General features: G+C 43.5%; 1 protein-coding gene across 1 annotated transcript in view; it reads left to right on the top strand.

Annotated features, from left to right (window-relative positions):
- The first annotated feature begins 1,576 nt into the window (after positions 1-1,576).
- Positions 1,577-11,812, top strand: part of SOX6 (SRY-box transcription factor 6) — a 780,471-nt gene continuing 770,235 nt past the window's right edge. Inside the window, exon 1 of the mRNA XM_029582791.1 lies at positions 1,577-2,071. The gene's annotated coding sequence lies outside the window, so the exon portion shown is untranslated. The remainder of the gene's footprint in view (positions 2,072-11,812) is intronic.

Genomic DNA, 11,812 nt, shown 5'->3' with positions numbered 1-11,812 from the left:
TCTGAGAAAATAATTGTTTCCCCTATATATGTTGGCGATTTTTTTTTTTTTTATATATATATATATATACACTTAAATCTTCAGAACATCTATACTTTTTCACATTTGCTGCTTTGTCTTTTTTTTTCCCCCTCAGGTTTTAATTAGCCATGCAACTAGCCTGGGACTTGTGAGCCAGTGATCCTCAGTATATAACCCGTCTGTAAGAAATAGTTTTCACAAGTCCGTGCTGTTACCATCTTACCCCCTTCTTTCTTCCCTTAACATTGCCCCTTGCCCTGACCTTCGGGTTGTACCTACTAATTTGGCTTTCTCCTCTTTTATTCTCACTTGCTTGTGGATTCTTCTTCTCTTTTGTTCCCTTTTCACAGACACTGACCTGAAAAGTCCTTAGGTCAGTTTGTCCTGAGTTTCTCCCTTCCCCCTACCCACACACCCCTTTTGTTAGTATTGTTTCTGAAGGCTCTCAGGAAATACCACCCCCCCCTCCTCCATACTTGCTCCCCTTCCCCTTGTGATGGATTTTCACTTTTGACACTCCCCCCCCCTCCAATCCTGATTTAGTTATACCTAAACATTTTTATTTGCCTGATAACAAGGAGTTGTGAAAAACAACTCTGGGGTGCTCTTTGAAGTCTGTCAATTTCAGTTTCTTTCTTTCTTCCTGTTATTAACTTTTTTTTTTTTTTTGCTCTCCATAATCTGTTTTCACCCATTCATCCCCGTTTGTTACGAATGCTGGCTGCCTTGCTCTCTCCCCTCCCGTTGCCGCCTCACCTGCTCCTTTATCTGCCTGCACTTCCCCTCTCGCCGTGCGCTCGCCTCGCCTGTTGTTCTCCTCCTCGCCTGCCTGTGTTGTCTGGGAGGGCCCTGCCTCCTCCGCCTTCCTCAGATCAATGCCCTGGCCACTCACTTTCCGATGATGCACGACGGGAAATGCTTTGAATACTTACGACATGGCCGCTCACATTGATTGCCAAGATTGACAGCACTTAAACCATCGCCTTCACTTGTTTCGGGAGGGCCACAAAAAAAAAAAAAAAGCCAAACAAATACTACTACTACTACTACTAATAATAATAATTAAAAAAAAAAAAAAAAGGGGGGGGGGGGGAAGCGAGTGTAAGCAAATCTCCAGGCAACCCCGTTCAGCAAACTTCTGACGATCCGGATCTCCCCCCCACCCCCCAGCCATGGCCCGGAGAAACACCAGCATACTTTAGTTTTTGTTTCGCCGAATTACTTACCATTGATTTCCTCCTTTTTTTTTTTTTAAATGAAAATTGCCGAAGCGCGTTGAGAGAGAAAAAAATAATAATAATAATAATAAATAAAGGAGCTGCTGCGGGGGTTGGTGTATCAGAGTGGCTGCGGCGGAGGTAACTGGGGGCAAACCCTATTGTTATATACCTGTTGTTTATTGTTTGCTTTCGTGCACTGTTCCTTGTTCTCGCTGCCGCCGCCGCCGCCGCCGCCGCCGTTGTTGCTTGCTGCCTGCACGAGGGGTTGGCCGGGCTTTTCCGGCTGCAGCTCCGGTGCCCGGGGGGGAAGCGCCGGACCGTCCCCCCCCCCCCCCCCCCGCGCGGCTCCGGGTCCCTCTCTCTCTCGCAATGAATCAGAAGCAGAGAGGAGGGGGGTGGCTGGCTTCGAGCACCCCGGATCGCTGCACGATTTCCCTGGGCTGTATTTGTTTATCTGTGGTTTTTTTTTTTTAAAGGGACGAGCTCGCGCGCGCTCGCTGGCTGAGTTCAGGGGGTGCCGGATCCCTCCCCCGCCCTCCTCCCTCCCCAGGGTTTGAGCCTTGGATCGCACCGTACTTTTTAGTTTTGTGCCTCTGCCTGCTGACAGATCCGCCGGGCTCCCTGTAAAGATCGGGGGGAGGAGGAGGAGGGGGGTAGGGGAGATCCCTGACACGGGAAGAGACTTGCCGTGTTTGTTTGGCATCTGGCTAAGCATGCACGTGGGCTCTGCTGCCCGGGCTAACATGAGATCAAGGGGCAGCAGCCACGCCGGAGCTTCAGCCTTCCCCTCCCTCCTCTTGCGGCGCTCTGAATTTTCCTGGAAGTTCGAGGTAGGTCGTTTTCATTTTTTTTTTTTTAAGTTTCTGGCAAAATGCTGCGATCCGCAGCGCGCGGCAGAGAAACAGGCTGGGGGGGGGGGGAGGGAGGGGAGAGGGAGGCAGTGGGCAGCAATTTCCTTTTTGAGCACAGAGGGGAACCAGACTGAGGATTTTCCAGTTCCTGTGGTGCCTTTATCTCTACGGGCAGAGGTTTGGATAAAGTTGTACCGAAAACTTTCAAACTGATCGCGCATCCCAGTCTGCGATAATAAATAAATAAAGTAAAAAAAAAAAAAAAAAGCCGTAGAAAGCTTTTTTTTTTTTTTTTCTTCCAGGCAAAGGCTGAAAAGGGGGAGGTGCAGCTGAATGTGTAGAGACTGAGCAGCACCAGTCAGCTTTGGATTTCTTTCTCGCTGCCTCCTGTTTTCGCCGGAGGTCATGCAAATTGACCTTAAAAGAATGTATAAGCCATAAATTAAAATTAAACCCTTAGCCAGTGGCTGATCCATAAGTAGACAATACCTAACCTGGACAAAACGGACTTCCTTTGCGAGCTGAAAAAAAAAAAAGCCCCCCCTGAAACGAATAGTGGCTAAACTAAATGAAAAGTAAGTTTCCAGGAAGTTTCTCTCTCTGTCTGTTTGTCTTGGGCTCTCTTGTCTGTCTTTCTCTCCTTGGGCTGAAAGATCAGTCTTAACACAGTTTATCAGCGTTTGTTCATGCAAAGCAAATCTTTGACATTTTTGTTTTCACACGGATTGGGGGATCTTTCTGGGCTATCTTCAGAGAAGTACGAGTCCATTTATACGAACGTCTTGATACGTATTTGATACACGATCCGATTTCTGAAGGCGATATATATAGGGAGTGGTTTAAAATCGATGTCAGAGGCACAGAAAGGCATCACATACGTAGCTAATCATTTAATGCCAGCCGGAGTTTTTGCTTGCCGCCTTCTGGCATTTTTTTTTTTCCTCCCCTAACTTCGGCAAGAAATGTGGAAGGGATCGGGTTTACCAATTCTTCTCGCTCTGTGCTTGCCGAGTGATGACAAAAGAAACCCTTTTTGATATTGGGTGGCTAACTGTCCCCCGTGCGTGGCACATATGTTGTCTTGTTGGACATGCTGCATGCATCTCTGTAGAGAAGGAGGGTCGGCACCGTGACACACGCTCACACATGTGCATTAATAATTCCCGATCCCAGAGCACTAAACTCCGGGGAAGTGCAATCGTGATCCTAGCAGTCCTGATTCGCCCAGCCGAAGAGTTAGCTCGGTTTAGAGAAAGAGAGAGAGAGAGGGCTCTCTGGAGGTTAATCGGGAGCACTGATCTAATCGATTTGGATCGCTGCTGCTGCTGTTTGCTCACTACGGATGGATTTTAGGACAGGGGGGAAAAAGACCCGAATGAGACAGGTTGAAAACAACAATTGGTGTTGTGTCTGAGTCGTGGGGGGGGGGAGGGACAGCTAGCCAAAGGAGTACGTGAGCGGCTTGCCTTCCTGGGGAGGAGAGATTAGTTCTGTCCTAGGGGTGTTTCCCAAAACGCAGACACTGAAACTTTCAGAGATAACGTGAAAATGGCCTCTGTGGTGTGCAGATAAAATAGACCTGTCTTGTGTCTCTTTCAATATCCTTTTCGGAGCATCGCACAAACTCGGCCACTTTTTAAGACGTTTTATTTCCATATATTACCATTTATTGTAAGCTTATTTAATGGTCTTCTGTTTTAACTCTAGTTAGGAGGACACCGCTAGCTCTCTGATGGCAAACGACGTATGGGACCTTCGGAATAGTACAGAAATTGTAAAATTAGCTTTTCTGTGAATAGCATGAAGCCGTTTTAGAACTTATTGCAGGCTGGATTGGCCTCTGTGCCTACTGTCCCATCGAACTAAACAATATGTAATAGGCAGGACTTCCTAAGGTGATGTTTAGCACTGCACACAGATAATATATGCAAAAAGCTACTTATTTAGTGTCTCCGAAATTATTGTAGATCCCACTCCACTTTAATATTTTGAGGGGCTATCTGCAGTATTTAGACGTGGATTTCCCTGGTATCTATCTCTGCGTTGCCTGTGTGTTTTAGGTATTTTCTTCACGCCTAAGCACACACACAATACTTAACATTTTCTAAGAAGAAAAGGAAGAAAAAAAAATCTTATTAAGCCGAAGCGGGCTTTTAGAGTATGCAGCAGTTCTAGATGAGGGATGACGACACCTGGCAAGGACCTACTTAAGCATTTTTTTTTCTCTCTCTGTCCTCTGCACTGTCCATAACTTTGTTTCTTATAAATACATTCTTGTGTTAACTGAGAAAAGCTGTTGGTAAAACAATCCCCTAGCTGAGTCCAGTGTTGGACGAAGTTGATCCTGTAATGGCATTTTGTTTTGAACAGTTGCTGTAGTTGACGTTCCCTCATAAGGTAAGGTGGCACTGGGTCTGAAAGGAGGTCCAAATGCCACATTTATAATTAGACTGCCAATTCAGCACATTGTATCCATTGCTATACAGGGAATATAACGTCTGGGTCTCAATAGCTGGTATTCAGAATTGACCAATTCAACTATTTAAACTTTGGAGTCAGATATAGAATAGGCAGCGAGAGAAGGAAGGAAAAAGCAAAACAATAACGCATTCTCTTTTTGGGAGCTAGCTGTAAAAAGAAAAGTCAAAGAATCCGCGGAAACAAGAAATCCCCGAGATTCAAGCTCTACCAACGTGATTGTGGATAGCCAGTGAATGTGTTTTCTTAGGACAAGTTTTATTTTATTTATTTTTTAGCTTGCAAAGTAGTACGTGATGGGCATTTTATTCCATAGTCGATTTTAACCCTAACCCTTAATGATGACATTTAGTAACACTAAAATTTAATTTATTGTCTGTGGGCGGAATATGACTCCAAAGTTTAAATAGTCCAATTGGCTGGGGGTGTATATATTTATATAGGAGTTTCATTCTAGATTTCTTCATTTAAATAAAATACTGTTATACTTTTTGTTGTGGAGCTTTTCTGAGATATCTGGAAAAGAGCAGTCAGTTGATTTCGAGGTTTATCCAACAATCTCTCCCTTTTCGTGGTTTTGCTTTTGTATGGTAAAAAGTAGAGATTGTAGGAGTTGTGCCTTCATCTGGACCCCAGTTCTCTGCCTCTCGGGGGGAGGTTGCGGTGCAACGCGTTTCTGCGCCGCATGGATGCGTTCAGCAAACCGAAGTTTGCGCTATCTTAAATGGTCCCTAAACCCAATTTTTTTTATGCCACTGACTGCTGGAAAAACGTCTTTATGGTCCTTCTCTGATGGTTTGCGGAACAGGATCAGGTGGAAATAAGCACCAGTTCCGCCGTGGTGTGTGTGGGGTGTTCTTTTTTTTTTTTTTTTTTTTTAATTGGCTCGTTGCTTTGTACATCGCGACTGTAATCCTAAAAACATTTCACATAGGGCGACTTGGCTTCTGAATTGTGCTCGCCACCAGAGTGTGCGTTGAGATTTGGCGCTGTCGTCCGGGGGGGGGGATCAAGTTTCCTCTTGCAGAAACTCGAGAGGGGGGAGGTAAAGGGGTGTGGTGGGGGCGTCCCGGGAGATAACGCGCCAGAGAAGCGAGCTTGAGCAGCAGTTAACCTGGGAAGAGGGGGGGAGACCACTCCTGTGTAAATATCCAGGGGACTTAGCCGGCTTCAGGTTATGCGGGGATAAAGCTAGGCCCCGAGACGGGAGGGAGATGTCCGAGCAGGCACACGTCTGGGTGACTGGGTGAGATGGAGTCCCACCCTGCACCGTATACACGGGGGCTCTGTGAGAGAGGCTTGGGGCTGGAACCCTCTTATTGCCAGCATTTTGGTTTTCTTTTTTTTCTTTCTTTGAACTCCTCCGGGGCCTGGCTGTAAACGCTGCCTCCCTTTGCCCCCTTCTAAACTTTTCCCTTCTCTCTTCCCCCCCCCCCAAATACCTTTTCCCTTGCCGGCTGTGTCTGCTTCCCCCTCCCCTCCCCTCCCTCCTTGTGCTGCCATTGGACGAGGAGGCTCCCAAAGCCACTGAGAGAGAGAGAAACGCAGGGGGGCTGCTTGTGCCCGAGCCATCAGGGTCCCACTCGCAGGGCGGGAAACAAAAGTGATCTCCCCTTGCCAAAAGTTATAGCTGGAGCTGGGGCCGCTTTGCTTTTAGTGTTGGATCAAGGCTGCAAGTCCTTCTGTTAGCATTGGGGGGGAAAAGGCCGAGATCCAGCCCTCGGATATCATTTATGCGCGCAGAGCGGAGACGCCGAATAACGAGGGGCTCTGTGTCGGGTGTCGTGCCGACCCTTTCGGGCGGACCTGCTCGGCCGCTCACAGTTTAGCAGGGAAGCCCCCCCCCCCCCCCCCCGCAATGAGCCGGCTCTCTGCAGTTTCGGCACGGAGCTGATGTGTTTAGGCTTTTCCCACTGGGCACAAAGTGGCTATTAAATCAGATCTGGGCGTGCATTTCTACTAAGTAGTGGAATGCAAGATATTCGTAGATGAAGATATCACATCTTTATTAGTACATGGCTACTGGAATGTGCTGCAAATAATCCGTGTTACCAAGCACCTTTATAAGCATGCATTTCCGTATTTTGTAAGAATACACGCCACTTCTGTCTCTACTTAGGAAGACTTTCTGTTATTTTTGGTGATTTTAGAAATATATATATATATATATCTAGTCTGCATTGTTTGGCACTGGTGAAACTGCTGCATATTTCAAGCTCACGGTATATTCAAAGACCCTGCAAAGCTTTAAATAATTCTCTTTCAATTAGTACAGTGGGATCTGGGTACATTAGCTCTTAAAACCAATCTCCATCCTTTCCAGGATTTAAGGGATACTGACTTTTCCCTCCCTTGCTACCAAGATATTTTAAAATCTCACTGACTGTTTTATGGACTTTTAAAAGTTAGAAAGATCTTTCTCCTTGATTTTTGTTGAAGAAAAATCCACTTTCGGTGCATTCCCTTTCACCGTTGCTTGATTTACATTTGCCTACCCTGGATAGTCAGAAAGTCAGTCTTCTCAATATAATTCTGGGTAGAGATCTATCAACTGATGTTTTTGAAGTCTGCTAAAACATTCCATCAGGTTAATGTTTTTGAGAGTATCATAGGCACAGACAGGTACTGGAAATGATAAAACACAGATAACCCACAGCAAGATGACTCACAGATGGGCTATATTACACATTATATGCAGAGACCGAGGGGAATGTACTATTTTCCCTTATGAAATAAGGACTTTATATATAATGTAAACTGAATTATCAGAATTAAATACAATTTGAGAATTGTGGTGTGGTTTTTTTTTTTTTCCCCAATAAAGAAATGTTCACATTTCTAAGTGCAGAGCCAGAACCATTCTTACAAAACTAAAATAAAGTTTTGCAAGTCTTGAGATGTATTTAGGCAAGTTTTGTTCCAGGTTTGCTTTGGTTGAAAACAATCGAGTTGTGCATTTTTTTGCTGATATTAGATTTATTATTATTATGCATTATTTGGATAACACTTTTAGTCATATGTTTGTTGTTTTTTTTTCACTTAATACTACACATTCTACTTGGATTTTAATATATTTATATTAATAAAATACATTTCATGCCCATGTCTAAATGGAGTAGATAGTGGAAGATATATTTGTTTTGTAAGGATCTCTTTCTAAATCTTAAATGATCTAAACGGTGATTGTATGTCAGTAATCTAATTTTCCTTTTCAAGAGAAGGAAGCACCCTCATTTACAATGCATATTAAAACCTTGTGATATACTTATAAAATCATGTTTCAACCGATGGGTGGAGAAGGCCATTGTTTGAAAGTATATAATGCTTTTGTTTGATGATTGGAGAGGGGTTAGTTTCCTGCAGAACCTGTTTTACATATTTGGGTTGTGCATTATCTTGCTGTAACACACAGTTAAACTTTCACTGGTTCCTAAGCCAGAGTAGAGACTTCAGTTTGCGTCTTTTCAGGCCAGGTTTGTGACAGTATGAAATCTTAAAACCACAGAGGAGCACCAATGTATTGATTTGCTTCCTAACCGCGCATCCTTTTGCCCCCTTGTTGCAAATATCTGTTTTCCCCAGTATTAACCATTCTTATTATATTGACATAATGCTTGGTGTAAAAAAAAAAATCCTTCTGAGCAGTAAGGTCAGGTGTCGAGATTGGATTTTGGTTTATTTTTTATGAATCAGATAAAGATTTCTGTGCATGAGGTCGCATGTGAAGATGAGAGAACATTTCCATATCAAAGGCAAAGTATCTGAAGCTGCAATGGTAATTAAAATGCAGTGGTTTTGACTCAGTGCACTGGTACTTAAGCAGCGCATTGCTGGGACCTTCTGCATCACAGAGGCGGTTGCATCCTGCATACATCTAGAAATATACTTATAATTTCATGCCATGGATTAGTTGTTTCAACCAAGCCGTTCAATGCCGAAGCCATTTTTTGAGCTACCCTTTCATTGTGGCGTTTTTTTGTTTTGCATCAATTATTTTTATTCTGGCTTATTCAGGTTGTTTGTAATTCCCTTTACTGGAATAAAGGTCTATTCATTTTCAGGTTTTCTTCTTCCTTTCAAAGGTCTGCTAGGTAGTTCTCAAATCTTGCCACTTGCTTAGGAAATGGAGATTTCTTTCTGAAGGAACATGAAACATTGTTTGAGATTAATTACCGGCAGCAAGATTCACTATATTCAAATAAAGTGCATTACAGACTAGACCACTGTATGAGTTTAGGGTTGTACAATGCTCTGATATATTTACTAAAGCTAAGTGGTGTTTGCAAAATCTGGACAAAAGGAGCACATTTCCAAGGAAGCTTTTAGCTCACATGGTTGAGGTGTCTTGAATAAATTAGTTTTCCACTACTAAAATCGTAGTCGCACTAGTAAGAAGCTTGTAAGGCCTTTGGAAGCTGTTGTGTAGGCAGGGTAGATTGTGCAAGGCTTGCACTGTGAACGTGGTTGTAGGCTTGTTTTTAATTGCAAATCACATGGAATTTCTGTTTGGATGAAAAAGTGTTCCGTAAATAAAAATTCTTCTTCTTGTAAACAGTGCCAAGCTCTTCAAGTAATATTCCCAAAAGAATACCGTGGAAAAAACTTACTTGAAGAAGATTTTGCTATCAGCACAAAAAGGTCAGGTTTGATTATAGGGTTGATTCTTGCATACTATTGGTATTGGCATTCCTCTTTAAATATTTTATTCTCATTTAGCACTGAAAGTGTACCCAGTGCTGTACATCGTAATTACAGATGCCAACCGAAGGATGCAATGAATTATTAACGCGTCATGCCAATACACTGGAAGTTCCCTTCCATAATGGATTTATATGACAGAAACCAGAAATGAGGATGGGAGGTGATTTGCAGGTACAAGGGTGGAGCCCAGGAAAGATTTGTGAAGACTCACAATAGGACGTGAAGGTGGCATAAAAGTTGATTTACATCGTTGCAATTTCTAAGGAGTTCCAGAGGGGACAGCAAAAGATAAAACATGGAGGTGAAATGAGCAGAGGTGACAAAGTGGGGGGCCATAGAGGGTTGAGCTCTACACAGAATATGATGTCTGAGGAGATTTAGCTAGGCGCAGGAGCTGAGTGGGAAAGGGAAAGCTTGAATTTGAATCAGAAGGGTATGGGCTTGGCCAGTTAGAGACTTCAGGTAATGGAGGCAGGGTGAGAGAATCATTCTGCTTGAGTTGTAAAAGGGAGAGACAGGAGCTGGAAACCTTGGGAGGTAAGGAAGTTGCAGTAATTGAAAGAAGTGATCCACATGTGGATTAGGTTTTTGACTATAGAGGGAATAAGGAAGGGGACAAGGCGTCAAGTAGTTGAATTAACATTATTTTCTTCAATAATAATTTAGTTGACAGGTGACAGCACTTGGATCTTTTATTTGATTTCTGAGAAGATGGTATTTAAGGGTATAGCAGCATCTGCTTATGAGTCTTAGTAAATTTGGAGCCAGCGCTGTGCTAATTGTTACCAGAAACCCGTACATGTGAAACGTGTAGAGCCTGAATACTGTAAAAACTGGAATCACAAAAAGCAATTTTATTTACCTGCCCATAATAAAATGTACGCACCTTCTATTCCAAAAAATATAGAACATGTCATAATAATAAAAGGCATTAAAAGAGAGGAGGCATGTGACTAAGAAAATATTTACCTAGTGATAGAGAGTCTGTATTCTAACCTAAAATTAGAATAAAACCAAGCAATATTTACAAACAATTCTATTTATTTTTCTGACTGGATTCATCAGTTGTTCACAGATGCGCAGTTCAAAAAATATTTTTTGCCTTTAGAAGCTTGAATATTGCACAATATAATTTACAAGGAAGCTTCCAAAGACCTAGCCCATGGCATTATCGACCGGCATGAAGCACTTTAATAGTTCAAAAGCATTTTCATACTTTTTTTTTTTGTAATTTAAAAATGTGCTGCACACCTCCTAGTTTTTAAACATGTTCCTTGATCTCCTTGTCATCTCTTCATGTCATACTTTACGTGGAATCGGTGCGATGCATGCTTCTGATGAGGGATAGCACAGCAGTGCCCTGATTTACATAGGTTCATGACTGTGGAAGCAGGCAAGTGCGACGAGCTTTTGAAACCTACACCCACTTCGGGGTGAATTTTCAAAACTTTACGCACGTAAAAATTGGCATATACACGTTTTAAGTAGCCTCTGCTCATATAGGGGTCGATTGTAAGACCCGCTAGTGCGCCCGGTTCCGGCGTGCGCACATGGATGTGCTGATTTTATAACACATGCATGCATGTTATAAAATACATTTCCCACGTGTACGTGTGTGCCAGATTTTAATGTCCACATGTGCATGTACGGGTGGGTGGCTTCTGTGTGCAGGGGGGGGGGGCACGTTTTTAGTTACACGCTGTGTCGCGGTACGGCTTCTTTCCTATCCCTATCCCTATCCTTTCCTAAGCCTAACCCTACCCTTCCTACCTCTTCCCCTCTCCACCCGACCCCTAAATCTATCCTAGCTATCCCTTTTTTTTTTTTTTTGTAATTTTCTTCGTGCCCCGAGTTGCTGGCTCGCGAGTCATTGGGACAGCGTAAAATGGTGCTGGCCTGGTACGTTTGCTCGTAATGGGGGATGCCCGCATGGCTGGGCCTGTTCTAAAATGCACGTTGCGCACAAGGCCCGGCCACACATGAGCCCCCCCCCCCGCCCCCGTTTTTACGCACATGGCCCTTTTAAAATTGGACAGACGGTCTGTATTTTATAAAAGTAAAATAAAATGTATTTTCACTTTTCTGCACACATACATATGCAAAAAACAGTGGCAGTCTAGGGGCATCCCAGGTTCGGGCCAACACTCATGCATGTAAGTTGCTATTTTAAAAGACATCTGCATCCATTAGCCAACTTACTTGTGTGTTTTTATACCTGCTAATTATCTGGCGTAAGGGATATTGAACGCGTTTATTGTGTGGTACTGACTGGGCGAGAGGTCTGGGTGGAGTTCAGGCTGAGGAACCGGGAAGGTTTCGATGACCCGGAGAAGGACTGGGCCAACTAGTGGACTAATTGGTTCATTTTATTTACATGCACATGTGTTAAAATTGTTCGACTTGCGCATGTGAATCAGGACTTAAGCAAGTAAGTCCTACGTTACCTTTGCATGTGAAATATATAAGTGCAGATATTTTTAAAATAGGTAGGAAAGTCTGCGTGTTCAAAGCTTTGACATACGTGGTTTCACTGCATTGCAG

This window comes from Rhinatrema bivittatum, chromosome 17, assembly GCF_901001135.1.
Source record: "Rhinatrema bivittatum chromosome 17, aRhiBiv1.1, whole genome shotgun sequence".
NCBI classification, from domain to species: Eukaryota; Metazoa; Chordata; class Amphibia; order Gymnophiona; family Rhinatrematidae; genus Rhinatrema; species Rhinatrema bivittatum.
The sequence above is the reverse complement of the archived record's forward strand: the minus strand, read 5'-3'. Positions and strand labels throughout refer to the sequence as shown.